Genomic DNA, 14785 nt, shown 5'->3' with positions numbered 1-14785 from the left:
TACAATTTAGATACTGGAAATATCTCATGCAAATTTTCAATAGAATATAGCAATCTATATGCATGTGTGTAGACTGTGGAACCAACCTCATTACTTTATAATCACACTATACACATATCAGAAAGAAAGTAAGATGCCTTTGAGGGAAACTGTCATTTATTATTAACACATTAACACATTTATTATTAATACATTATTACTAACACATACCTGTGAGACAAAGACATTCACTTAAAATTTTGATAAGTACACTGAGTTACCCAGATATTTAGACATGTTAAACTATAAATAACACACCTAAATCTTTATATGTAAAGATATTATGGCTACCTGTCTGTTAAAAACCAGCTTGGAAAGTCCTGAGCAAAATATTCAACTTGACATGAGCCAAAGATCAAACACAAAGCCCAAGGAAGTGCTAGGAGGAAGGAAGTTTCTCTTCTGGTAAACCTTGGATGGAGAGGCAGTTTTCAAAAGACCAATAAGCTGGGAAGCAGCTCTACCTCTGAACCTTCTAGAGACTTTTATCAAGTCCAGTGGGTCCCGGAGCCACTCCCTGGAACTTACTAAATACAAGTAAAATACGACAGATATGAAGGTGCCAAATCCCACGTTATGGGTGGAATTGTGTCCCCCCTCCCCAAATTTATATGTTGACTTCCAAACCTCCAGGACTTCAGAATGTTGATCTTATTTGGAATTAGTGTCCCTGCAGGTATATTAGTTAAGATGAGGTTGTGCCAGAGCAGTGAGGGCACCGGACCCAGCACGACCAGTGTCTTCATAAACGAGGGGAGATTCAAACACAGATTGACATGCAGGGAGAACGCCATTGAGGATGAAGGCGAAAACTAGAGGGCTGCCTCTACAAGCCGAGAAGTGCCAAAATCGGCCAGCAAACCACAGAGACACAGAACAGATTCTCCCTCACAGCCGTCAGAACCAACTGGCCAACACCTTGATCTTGAAATTCTAGCTTCTACAACTGTGAGACTTTCCATTTTTACTGTTTAAACTGCTCAGTTTATGGGACATTGTTATGGCAGCCCTAGCAAACTAATAAAGCCAGTGACGTGCCTTAACTTCTATGGTTTTATAATCTAGTAGAAGAGATAATGAGACACACAATTGTGGTTGCTCAGTCGCTAAGTCCTGTCTGACTCTTTGTGACCCCATGGACTGCAGCACAGTAGGCTTCCCTGTCCTTCACCATCCCCCTGAGTTTGTTCAAACTCATGTCCATTGAGTCAGTGAGGCTATCCAACCATCTCATCCTCTGTTGTCCCCTTCTCCTCTTGCCCTCCAGTATCAGGGTCTTTTCCAATGAGTCAGCTTTCTGCATCAGGCAGCTGAAGTATTAGAGCTTCAGCTTCAGCATCAGTTCTTCCAATGAATATTCAGGATTGATTTCCTTTAGGATGGACTGATTGGATCTCCTTGTAGTCCATGGGACTCTCAAGAGTCTTCTCCGACACCACAGTTCAAAAGCATCAATTCTTCAGCACTTGGCCTTCTTCATGGTCCAACTCTCACATCATACATGACTACGGGAAAAACCATAGCTTTGACCAGATGGACCTTTGTCAGCAAAGTGATGTCTCTGCTTTTTAATACTCTGTCTAGGTTTATCATAGCTTTTCTTTCAAGGAGCAACCATTTTTAATTTCGTGGCTGCCGTCACCATCTGCATTGATTTTGGAGCCCAAGAATATGAAATCTGACACTGTTTCCACTTTTCCCACATTTATTTGCACAATAATCACACCTAAAGCAGTGATGAATGCTTTACTTGCATCATGTAATTTATATGTCAGAACTTGGTACCACCAACCTAATTTAATAGATGAGGAGACAGAGTAATTTCCCCCCCAAATCTTCCAACCATGTCAGGCTTCACGTTCTACCTGGTTCTGCATGTAATGGGGTCTCTGATCTTTAACCATTAAGGGCACTGCCTCCCTACCCACAGCTATCATGAAACAGAAATGTCATGGAGAGATGCCTGAAGCGCAGGTGTGCTGCTCAGCTGCAGTGCAAGCAGGGGTGTGTGGAGGCTCTTGAGGTGGACATCGCATGGAGAGTTCTTTCAATTTCCGGAGGTCACCACACACAGCACACAGGGCGTGTATATCAAGACTATGAGGGTGGAACTTGCTTAGCTGTGTCCAACTCTTTGGGACCCTATGGACTGTAGCCTGCCAGGCTCCTCTGTCCATGGGATTCTCCAGGCAAGAATACTGGAGTGGGTTGCCATTTCCTCCTCCAGGGGATCTTCCCAACCCATGTTATCCATCCACACTGTATTCTTACTTACTCTGTGGAATCCACTCTCCTGAGACCTGATTCAGCGATACTTACTACAGGCCTTGCTGTATTCCTTCAGACAGATTCACAACCTGGATGGTAGGGGCATTTCAAGGCACGTAATCAGTCTGAGTCCGAGGCTGGAGTCTACCACTTGCTAGCCCCTCACTTAGCATAATTCATAGGAACTCTCTGAGGCCCTTTCCGTCATTTGCTGAACTGGGATAATAACCTTTTCTTAAAATACAAATTTATCAAGAATACACAGATAAAATTATTAATGTGAAATTGCTTTTTAAACCACCAAGAGAGCTGCAAATATCCATAGAGAAATCTACAAACAAGCGTTGCCTAGGCTTGTATGTCAGCAAACATGTAGGGAGCACTCACAGTGTGTCATGTACCAGGCACAGGACAGGGACCCTCCCCCCCGCCAAAATCTGTGCTTATGCCACGGTGCTTCCATGAATGAGCAGAAAGAAGCTGACAGCAAATAAATAAACAAAACATACACTGAGTCAGGAAACTAGGACAGAGACAGAGAACGCTGGGAAGGGGCACTGGGCATGCTGATCAGGGGAGGAGGAGGCGAATTTTTAAACAACGTGCTCAAGAAAGGCCACACTGAGCAAAAACTTAAAGGTGTCCAGGACTGAGAAGTAAAGATTTCAGGGAAGTAAAACCAATAACCAATAGGTTCTTCCACCTCCCTCCATAGACCCAAAGGGGACAACAGCTCAAGTTCTAAATTACTTTAGTCTTAGTTCCACTGAATATAGAAAAACAATTGTGCTTTTATTAGAATCACCGATTTTTTTTTTCATTAAGAGGAAAATTATTATTATTATTTCTTTTTGAAAGCAATGCTCTTTTATGGGTGGATTTTTTTTTCACATTATTTAAAGAGGTTTTAAAAAGCAAAGCAAAAGCAAGTCTTTTGACTTAATTTTGGAGAACCACCTAGTCTTTACATTCACTTTTTTAGTTCTTAAAATGAAGTCAGTTTCATCAAATGACTTTGCGCTAGACAGCTTTAAACAACATCAAGCTCCTATCTTTCGCAGACACAAAGATTTGTAAACACTGACTCCTGAAAGAATTAAAAAGAAACATCATGACAGAAAGTGGCCACTTAGAGCTTTTTGGAAATATATTATTCTGTAAGGGCCTGGCTATAAAAAGGGATAGGTTTGTAATAGAAGTGTGTTAGTTTATTTTTGAAGTAGGTGGGAAAATAGCAGGTTATCTAAGTCTTTAAATAGAAAACACTTCCCCAGAGAATATGTTTTCAATGAGTTTTTAAAAAACCCAACAAATATTTACTGTGTTTATAATATGTGCAAAGTCCCATAATGAGATACGGTAAATAAAAGAGAAATAAAATTTTTTTAAAAAACAGTACTGTTTTAAAGTGGTTACAAACCAGTTGTAGGCATTAATTTTTAATGGCCACAGAACTCTTTGTCTATCAGCTTTTTAAAGACAGAAAGTAAGTGTTTTGGTGGATTTATTAAGGAAATAAAACATAAGAGATGGGCTTGTCTCTCTGCATACTGATATGTTTGCCTTGCTCAGCAAAGAGAGTGTATTTTTCTTTAAGATTCTGGTTTCCTTTCTGGTGCAATTGGAATTACTTCTGTTGAAACCATTTTCAAAACAGTTAAATAAGTTTAAAGAAAAGGATTTATGTAGAACCGCTACGGACTACTGATATTTGAGTCGTGCCACGAGTTCATACCCGGCTACATTTCCTCTGTGATTGGAGGTGGGGGGGCGGGGGCGGGAAATTGCCACACATGTACGGTCTCCTGTACCAGGTACAGGCGAGAAATTAAACTCCTGGCAGAAGTTAATTACCTGTCAGTCTAAGAGGCTAATTTCAAACAATGGCATCTTTTAGACACTATTTTATTCAGCACCTAAATTCTACCCTCTGCAGTTAGTTGTTGCCTTCTTTCTCTGTAGTTGGAAAAAAGTTTGGTACCTACTGTCCTCCTCCCTTAAGATATTCTTGAGGTCTAAACACGAGTAATTTGCACGTTCACCGAAACTGCACATAACACACTTAGTCCAGGGCCTGACCCTGTATATGAGCTCCGGAAAGGTAAGTTTCCTCCACTTGGTGGTGAAGAAGGAAGCCAGTGCCACCAACCTGAATATGCAACAGCTGTCTGACTGTTGAGCTGCTCTGACGGCCTTCCCTGGTGGCTCAGATGGTAAAGAACCCGCCTGCAATGCAGGAGACCTGGGTTCAATCCCTGGGTCAGGAAGAGTCCTACAGAAGGGAATGGCTACCCACTCCAGTACTCTTGCCTGGAGAATCTCATGCACAGAGGAGTCGCAAAGAGTTGGACACAACTGAGTGACTAACACTGTAACTTTCTGATGGCCTCACAAATCTGAGACTTTGGGACAGAAGTATAGGGAGCCGTTTGTTATTGCTGGTAATACAACACCAAGACCCTTTTCTGTCTGGGGGTTGTGGGGGGGGGGGCTTTCCTGGTAGCACTGTGCATTGGTGACTTGCTGTGACCCTACTTTCTCATCCTGCAGCCCCAGAGAGACATTTCCTGCTCTCCATTTCCTGGTGACCAGCACACAGGCAGGATCTGGGCAGTCAGACCGAATGCTCCTAACTGGGCCTTTGTCTTTGGGGCCAAGAAGCAAAGCCAAGAGGACACCGAGGATAATGAGGGGCAACATGCAGCCAGCCAAGTCTGACATCCTGGCCAGACTGCTCCAGAAATCCACGGTCTGGGTTCCCTTGGTCTTGCCCCTTTCCCAAGCCTGTTCCTTTGCCTCCTGTTGATTCTGTGAGCACCAGCTTTCCTTCCAATAAATCTTACTAGAAGTGATGTCAGCACCAGATTTTCTTCCAATAAATCCCCCTGGATTCAGTGCCTGCTGCTTGCAACCAGAACCCGGAGTGACACGGGCAGCCCTCTGTGAAGAGGGCTTGTGTTTTATGAGGTCAGTGGGTTCTTGCTTTCCTCAGCTCTCTCAGGACCTGCAAAACCCCAGGATAAGAGGTTCTGAGTGCCTGTCCCGAGTCCTTGATGCCCTGTTCCTGGCTTTTCACAAAGGGTCTACGGCTTCATGGAAGACGGCTAAGTCTGGTCAGGAGGAGACAGACAGGAGGGAGCATAGTGGGCCATTTCACTCCATCCTTCTTGACTCCAAAGGGCACTCTGCTGCTGCCAAAAGGGGGACATACAAAGCAATTACCGTAGGACTTCAAATCGAACAGGCCAAAGTCATGTACTGCTAAGAAAACTGATCTCTGCTAATTAAACTGTAACACAGCATCAATTCTAATGTGAAAAATTGTGAATGTTGGAATTGATCAAATAATTAGTGGCGTAGAAATGAATAGAACACTAGCTTCCAAAGGATAAAAGGGATGATGGCAAGAACATAGAATCAATTCTAAATCAAACGTACTACCATGTTACTATTGGTGAAAAGACTTTGAGAGATTAAAAAAAAACGGGTCTTTCTTCGTTTGTTTATTTTTTGTGTGTTTTCCTTCTTTTTCTTGGCCACACCACAGGGCATGCAGGATCTTAGTTCCCTGACCAGGGACTGAACCCATACCCCCCTGCAGTGGAAGCATGGAGGTTAACCACTGGACCCCCAGGGAAGTCCCTGTTTTTTTGTGTTTTAGATGTATTGCCCTTAACTTAATATCAAATGCCCTAGCCACTTTTATACAATTCTATGTATAGCCATTTCAGATAGGGATTCTTTTTATAGCGTATTTTACATGTTCTATAGAAAACCAGAGTTAATCTCTCAAATTAAAATTTATTTATTAAAAAGAATTTACCTTAATGAAGATATTCTTTGCAGTTCTGTCTTTGGCCTCATCTTTTCTCATGTCAGATGTCACTCTGGATAATATTTACATTTATCTTTACTGGTGGCTCAGACGGTAAAGAATCCGCCTGCAATGCAGGAGACCCAGGTTTAATCCCTGGGTCAGGAAGATTCCTGCAGAAGGGAATGGCTACCTACTCCAGTATTCTTGCCTGGAGAATCCCATGGACAGAGGAGGCTGGTGGGATACAGTTCACGGAGTCAGAAAGAGTCAGACAGGACTGAGCAGCTAATATTTTCACATTTCACTTCCATCATCACTCATGAATGGGTATCTCCTGCCAAGGTATCCCCTCTAGACTCCAGATTCTGTGTTGTACATTTCAACGGGAATGTCTCCCAACGTGTTCACACTCTACATATTCCAAGCAGAACCCCCACCTTCTGCTGAGAGCTCCTTTGACTACATTCTCCATCCCCCCGAGCAACTGCACACCTTTCACATATGGGTTCACAATTAGAAATCACAGTACTCACTTTAACTCTTCCAGCAGAGGTTGTAACAAGGGGTCCCTACATTTGTTCAATCCTTCCTCAAAAATCTGTCCTAAATCTGCCTCTGTCTTTTCTGCACTGCCCCGATCCAGGCCATTACCATCTCTCACCTGGAGTATTATAGTAGTATTTTGACTGGTCTCTCTAAAACGACAAGTCTTGCTCTGTGTTTCTAGTAGTTTCATTTTTATTTTTTAAAAAATACATCTATGTATCCTTTCCCCACCAAAAATATTCTATAGTTCCCTATACACTGCAGCATAAAACCCCACAACTTCTTATTTCTTCCACCTCAACCTGCACTCTGAGCAAAGCACAATCACCCAAAACTCCAGTAGGTACATGCCTCAAAAGCACTGCACATTTTTTCTTTCTACCAGTCTCTGTCTTCCCTCCAGTGTCCAGGAGGTGATTACTACTAATTCTTCACGCTGCAACTCCAGAGCTTTAACACCTCGTCCCAAGCAGACCTATGGACACCGTCCATTGTTCTCCCTGGGATCTCCATGATAACACAGCCAAGAAACCACAGTTCTGCATTTATCTCCACAACCAGAAGAAAAGTCCCTCAAAGACCTACTCTTGATAGTACCATCAATGTCAAGTACAAACACTAGCAAAAGCAAGATGGGTGATGGTTCTGGAAAGCTAGTATGAACAACATCATATAGCTCCTTAAATGACAAAACAGGTTTGGACTTCTTTCTGGAGATCAGTATCCCCGTTTTGAATAAACATCTGTTGTTGTTTCAGCACTGAGTCATGTCCAAGTCCTCTAACCCCATGGACTGTAGCCCACCAGGCTCCTCTGTCCATGGGATTTCCCAGGCGAGAATAATGGAGTGGGTTGCCATTTCCTTCTCCATGTGGATAAACATACATCTCATTTAACCCAAAAGTATTATTTAAATTTTCAAAAGGAATCCAAGACACTGGAAATGCCAAATATGGCTTTTGAAACCTCACTCCTCTCCTTCTTGGCCAGCTCTTTATGTATATTCTGATACACCTAAGGGGTGGCCTGACCCTTGATGAAAATTGTTGCTGCCACCCGACCCTGCAGAGAATCTGGAGGCACTTAGAAATGCAAGAGACAAGGTCTCATTTTATTTAAGAATACAGAGGTAGTATGGAGCTGGAAGGGAGTGGGAGAGCCTGGAACGAGGGAGACAGTCAGAAGGTAAGCTATAGCCCTAATCCAAGCAGCAGATGATGAGAACTTGGCTGGGGACGGTTGACCGCCAGCAGGCATGATGAGCTGAACTGTGAATGCACAGATGTGTTTGCACAGGAGACAGTGAGGGCTCTCGTACAGAACTCACTCAAGTCACCCTATCCTTGGACCGGCTTTGTGGATGGTTTGCCAACTTCACTGGGAGTCCAAAGAGAGCCACCTCCTGATACGTATCACGGCAGCCAAGATAAAGTATAACATGCACCGCTGAATGCTTACACAAACCAAGGTGAGCGCCTCGGTGCTTTCAAAATATGCAGCAAAGACATATTTTGTGGGATTTTCAGTAAGCACTTTGTTAAATATACTACATGCTAATATTTAAAAAACCTTCACTTTCTGGTCTAGAAAAATCTGGCCAGAGCAAAGAAAACATACATTTCTCATCATACAGAGCACTCCTGTTAACACTCTAGGCCACATCAGTTCTCTTCTAAGCCTCTAACATGACAGTACTTGGAAAGTTTACTTCCTGATGGAATGTCACACAAGGCCTTGCAAATGGGAGGAAATGAAGGAAAATATTTAAAGCGAGAGAGGAAGCCAGAGAAGAGTACTTTTTAGCAGCTGTTTCTGAAACCTATAACTGTGCTAATACATGAAATGCATGCAGCAAATATGGGCTGAATTGAATGGACATGGATTAGTCAGCTTGCATACAAGGTCAGAGACCAGGAGGAGACTTCCCTTCTAGAGCTGTCCAGGCTGGAGCCCAGGGATAACCTCAGCATTTGATGTTTGGGGCTGGGAAAACTTGATTGATCTCCATTTCCATACATTTTCCTCTTTAAAAGCCATCAATGGGTTTCTATTTCCTAGACGAGCTCAGTGTTGAAGGCTCATGACTAGCTAACTTCAACTGAATTCTCCAGCACTATTCAGAACAGAAGAGTCCTTGATTCATCTGTACATGCAATTTGTTGCCAGAAACCACCCCCATCTTTCCTCTCTTGATTCTTTTATACTTTTCAGGCCCTCATCTCCTAAGCTTCCACAGGAAGTCATGGAGTCTTCAGCCATGATCAACTGGATGAGCTAATTCATACTAACAGATGAGAGAATGGTCACCCCAGTGAATTAATCTCTAATGGCAACCTGCAGTTCTTGCAGGACTTGGGAGGGAGAGAGATTTTGAAAGAGCCAAGCCACCCCTCAAAACAGTCCTCTGTTCTGGAGTCTTGGTAGCTGAAGCATTCACTGCACAACTCCAGAAAAAGCACTGCCATTGTACTCTGTGTGAACAGAGCCTCCTTGACTCTCCCAGGGCACAGGCTCTATGTCTATTCTCGGCAGTTTTATTTGTATAGGGGTGCGTGCACGGGCGCACACACACACACACACACACATTCTGGGCAATAATTCAAAACACTGGAAAATGCAATTCTCAGCTTCTTGGAAGGGGAGAAGGGACTCCTAGCTTTCTTTTCCAGACTCACAGCCCTTTTGCAGCCCGCTTTTGATTCTGGACAATCCCATGCCCTTCCCTTGGTTTCCTCTATCACTTCTTCTAATGTGCAAACCTGTGCTTCCTCTTAACAGGAGCATGGCTTGTGGAAAAGAAAACTGAGGCTGCAAGGACAGACATGTCATCATATCTAACTTTAAGCAGCAACCACAGATACGTCCCAGAAAAAGTAGACCCCAAGGCCTCCATGTATTAAAATGGTTACTGCGTTAACTAGTGAAGACAGAGTAAAATATGTAGATGCCATTTAGAAACATTATTTTGCTTGTAAAGGAACTGCAAGGAAAAAATGGTGACATTTACTGTCAGAGCAGTTGTCACGTCCACGCCTGCATGCAGAAGTCGTATTGTTCTCTAGCATTCATCTTGTTTTTGTGCTTTTTTTTTGGGGGGGGGGGTTGTTTTTAATTGAAGTATACTTGATTTCCAATGCTGAGTTAATTTCTGCTGTATACCAGGTGAAGTGACTCAGCTGCACATATACGTGCCTTCTTTTCCATATTCTTTTCCATTCCAGTTTATCCCAGGACATCGAATATAGTTCTCTGTGCAGGAGCACGTTGCTGTCCATCCATTCGATATGTAATCGCTTGTACCTACTAACCCCAAATTCACAGTCCAGCCCTCCCTGACCCCTCCGCACCCCCTTGGCAACCACAAGTCTGCTCTCTGTGTCCGTGAGTCTGTTTCTGCAGTCTTTTCGTTAATAGGATCAAATGGCGAATTCTGCCTCTTCGTATCCCCTTCACTCGCACTGCTCCCTCAGTCCTCTCTACTTGTCCACCTCCTTCTCTCTGGGAAAGGCCACCATGTGGCTTACCGTCAGGGTCTCCTCGCTGGCATTCTTAACTCTAGCTGCTCTCAATGCCTGCCCTTGCCACCAGCTCTTGAGAGTCCCCATGCCATGCAGAATACAAGCTGGATTCCTCGGCCTCGTCTCCAAGTCTTCTAGGTAGGAAGACTTGAAGACTTCTGGCTCTAAAACCACCTGTTTCCTGCTGACCTGCCTCCACCACGCTCAGCCCCTCTCACCCCCATCCACGCACACACTTCTGTCACTGACCCTGCAACACGGCACAAACCACCACCGTCCATCTGTCCTTCAGTTCCCATGGCTCCCTCAGCCAGACTCTCTCCCTCCCTTCCTTCCTTCTTACGAAATACGAGCACCTAACATGTGTCAGGCACTATCTCAGGCGCCAGACGTACAGCAGTGAGCAGAACAGACGAGACATCCTGCCTTCATTGAGCTTGCATTCCAGAGGCAGGGACAGGAAACAAGATACACAAGGAAAGCATAAAGTAGGTTAGAGAGTTGCGAGCACTAAAGAGAACAGCCATGCAGGCCAAGCGGTGAGTATCACAATTTTGCACACAGGTAGCTAGGGAGGTCCTTACTGAGAGGTGGCATTTGACAAGAAGACTCAAGGAGCAAGCTCCGTGGGTAGCTGGGGAAGGCATTCTAGGTAGAAGAAGCAAAAACACAAGGGCAGAGTTCTGTCTGGAATGTTCAAGGCTTTGAATACCTTTGTATCTTCCCTGCATGTAAAATCCAGCTGTACTTCAAGATCTGATTCAAATGACCCCAGCTCCCCAAATCCTTCCTGTTGACCCTTGTTAGAAGGGATGTCTTCCTCATTTAACCCTTCACAGCACTTGAGTTGAGACTGTCTTAACAATTTTCTTTAACCAGTCAAAGAACTAGCGTGTTTTAAAGTAGGACATTTCTCATTCTCTATTTTATTCAGGAAATCAACTCTGAATATTCACTGGAAGGACTGATGCTAAAGCTGAAGCTCTAATACTTTGGCCACCTGATGAGAGGAGCCAACTCCCTGGAAAAGACCCTGATGCTGGGAAAGACTGAGGGCAGAAGGAGAAGGGGACGACAAAGGATGAGATGGTTGGATGGCATCACCAACTCAATAAACATGAATTTGAACAAACTCTGGAAGACAGTGAAGGACAGAGGAGCCTGGTATGCCACAGTCCATGGGGTCATAAAGAGACTTAGCAACTGAACAACAATAACAAATTTTATGCACTATTTTAGGTAGAGTACATCCCTGTGCGTTTCTGAGCTTTCTTCCCCATCCAAAATTCTGAACTTCTTGGGACTGGGATACATTAACTATTCACATTTATTTGCCCCAATATGGGTGTTAGGAAAATGTTCTTGATTGCTTTAAAAGTTAAGAATGTCATTTCCCCCAGGGTTCTGAAAAACATATTTTCTCAGTGGCTTCTCCAGTGTTTTAGCTGGATCACAAAACTCTTCATTCAATTTCCGATTTTAAGGTTCCTTTCCTTGATCGCTAGGTCTTGTCATCATTGCCAGCATCTCTTCTCTGAACTTACCCAGAGACTCCCTACACTCACTCTGAGGGTCCCGGTCCTTTATTGTGTTTTGTGTCCTGGTCCCCAGGTAAATGCTCACTACCTAATGTGTGCTCAGGTGTGTGCTAGGCATCACGGAAAAACAACAGCTATCCATTTATTGAATCATATATGCTAAACTTTGTGGTAAGGGTTTTATTTCATTAGCCTGTTTAATCCGCCCAACAACTCACCAAGGCAGACATAATTAGTTCCCTCTAGCTCAGCGGTTTTTAACCTTTTTGGCATCTGGGACTGGTTTCATGGAAGGCAATTTTTCCACAAACTGAGGTGGGGGATGGTTTTAGGATGATTCAAGAGCATTACATTTATTATGCAGTCTATTTCTATTATACTACTACTACATAGTAGTAATAATAATAGATCATTAGGCATTAGATGCCAGAGGTTGGGGACCCCTGCTACACACAAGGTTTTGAATGGAAGGTGATCAATAAGATCAGCACTAGAGGAAGAACGGAGCCAAAATTCAAACTCATGTTTTGCAAACCCCTAAACTCTCTCAACTTGCTACTAAATCATACCAAACTTTGTAAAGGAAGAAAAGGGACCTGTGATAGATATTTTTGACTTTGACCACCCAGAATCCACCACATCAAGTCTTTGACCAACAGCCTTTCTATTCTTCCTTGGCAGACCCATCCCTCCACACTCTCAGTTAAGCAAATCCTTCTTAAGATTCAAGGGGAAACTTTGTATCTGAAGCAGTGACCAATGACACGAAAGCTCTGTATTTCCCTCTCGACTATCAGTAGAGTGACCGTAAAATCTACTGTCCAAATTGGGATACTTCTCAGAGGAAATGGAGGTGCAGTGAACGTTTAAGCATGATATGGTGAAGGGAGATATGGCAGGTAAGGACGAGGGGAGTCTGGACAGTCGAGGATGTGTGGGCACCCCTGCCGCAGGGCAGTGGGCTCCTCTCTTACACTGGACTATGCGACTGTTCTCGCCAAAACAGGACACGTGGTTGCTCTAACCACCAGGGAAATGGATGCCTCTCCTTCACTGGATTGGGTGTCATACCCAATACGGAACCAAAGCTGTTCTGGCTCCCTATACGGAACTTGAAAAAGAAATCAAGAAAGAAAGAGCATGGCCGAGAGTGGTAACTAACAGTTTGAAACCTAAATTGAGTAGTAACTGAAGTCAGCATGCCCCAGGGGAATCTAGAGTCTAGACTTATATTTGTTAACAGCAAACAAATGTCCGTTTGGCTTCAGTAATTTGGGGGTGGTTTCTCTGTCACTGGCAACCAGGAAAGTATGAATGATCAGGAGCTAATAACTCCTGACACTGACTAAGTACTCTACTCTTTGCAGTTACTCTGCATTTTCTGTACATGATCTCTTAGCAAGGACATTAGCTGCAAGGTAGTATGGGGTTCGGAGAAGGCAATGGCACCCCACTCCAGTACTCTTGCCTGGAGAATCCCATGGATGGAGGAGCCTGGTGGGCTGCAGTCCATGAGGTTGCTAAGAGTCAGACACGACTGAGTGACTTCACTTTCTCTTTTCACTTTCATGCATTGGAGAAGGAAATGGCAACCCACTCCAGTGTTCTTGCCTGGAGAATCCCAGGGACGGGGAAGCCTGGTGGGCCGCCGTCTATGGGGTCGCACAGAGTCGGACACGACTAAAGCGACTGAGCAGCAGCAGCAGTGTGGAGTTAAGTGCAGGAGTCCTGCTGCCATGCCGCTCAAGTTCAAATTCTGATTCTATCATCTAGTGGTAACCATGGGCCACTTACTGAACCCCTTGTGCCTCGGTTTTCTCATCCACTCATTACAGAGTTGCTCTCCTTGGTTAATGATGATTCTTTCAAGGCTTAAGATACTAAAAGAACATTTTTATTACTATTGCTGAGGAAACTAAGATACTAAAGAGGTTGAATAATTTTCTCCAAGTCAGACAGCTAGTAAATTATACGGCAGGTTTCTGAACCCAAGTTTCCGAGGCACCAAATTACACTCTGTTTCATCTGTGTCCACACGGTCTCCAGCTCCCTGAGCTAAGCAGGAAGAATGGAGATGTCTCAACGGGTTTGGAGGCAAGAACAAGCATAGCCAGCGGAGACACAGGTCGTGGAAGGGGCAAAGCTGTGTTGGAGCACAGCTGAAAACGAAGTTGCCCCCCATATTCACTCACACAGGCCCCAGCTTCCTGTGCCAAGCCCAGCTTCAGTATAGTTTCAGCCCAGTGAGTGGCTGCTTCACAATCTGCCTGTAGTTTCAGAAGCGTTCCCACCTACTTCCAGGAGGTCTACTTGAACCAACTCGTCTCCTCCAGCACGAGGCCAGGAATACAGGATGCGCCTTGCTCCATCTCGTAGCACGTGGGTTCCTCTGCCCTTTGCCAACCCTGCTTCAGTGGAGCTTTTCTTGATCTTGCCAAGAACTCTCACGTCTCATGGCTTTTCCATCTGCTGTCCCCTCTGCCTGGAATACCCATTATCCAAACAGTCATGTGTCTTCCTCATGACTTTTTTGAGTCCCTGTTCAAATGTCAGCTTGTCTGCGAGGTCTTCCCGATGCAACCTATACAACGTGGCGCCATGCCTCAGCCCATTCCGTACTGGCACACAATGCTTGCTTTCCCCTTACTTTGATTTTTTTAAAAACATTTTATTATTTTATATTGGAGTATAGCCTATTAACAATGTTGTGACAGTTTCAGATACACCGCAAAGTGTCTCAGCCATACATATACTTCATTGCTGTCGGTGTTAACCACTCAGTCAAGTCCAACTCCTTTGTGACCACATGGACTGTAGCCCTCCAGGCTCCTCTGTCCATGGGATTCTCCAGACAAGAATAACGGAGTGGGGAGCCCTTCCCTTCTCCAGCATATACTTCATAGCACTGATAACTATCTGATTTAATGCATGTATGCATGTATGTATGTATGTATGGTCTGCCTCCTGCCACTTAGAATGGAAATTCTACAGCATCAGAGACTGTCTCTCCCCTGCTCTACCCAAATCACCTAGAAAATAGCAGGGTATGTGGCAGGTGG

The 14785-nt window shown here is 44.2% G+C and overlaps 1 protein-coding gene across 11 annotated transcripts in view; it reads right to left on the bottom strand.

The window, feature by feature from the left end:
• Positions 1–14785, bottom strand: part of DYNC1I1 (dynein cytoplasmic 1 intermediate chain 1) — a 581233-nt gene that overhangs the window by 154023 nt on the left and 412425 nt on the right. The gene's annotated exons all lie outside the window — the stretch shown is intronic.

The sequence above is a fragment of the Ovis canadensis genome, chromosome 4 (genome assembly GCF_042477335.2).
Source record: "Ovis canadensis isolate MfBH-ARS-UI-01 breed Bighorn chromosome 4, ARS-UI_OviCan_v2, whole genome shotgun sequence".
Taxonomy (NCBI): Eukaryota; Metazoa; Chordata; class Mammalia; order Artiodactyla; family Bovidae; genus Ovis; species Ovis canadensis.
Note: the sequence above shows the minus strand (reverse complement) of the source record. Positions and strands in the feature narration are given on the sequence as shown.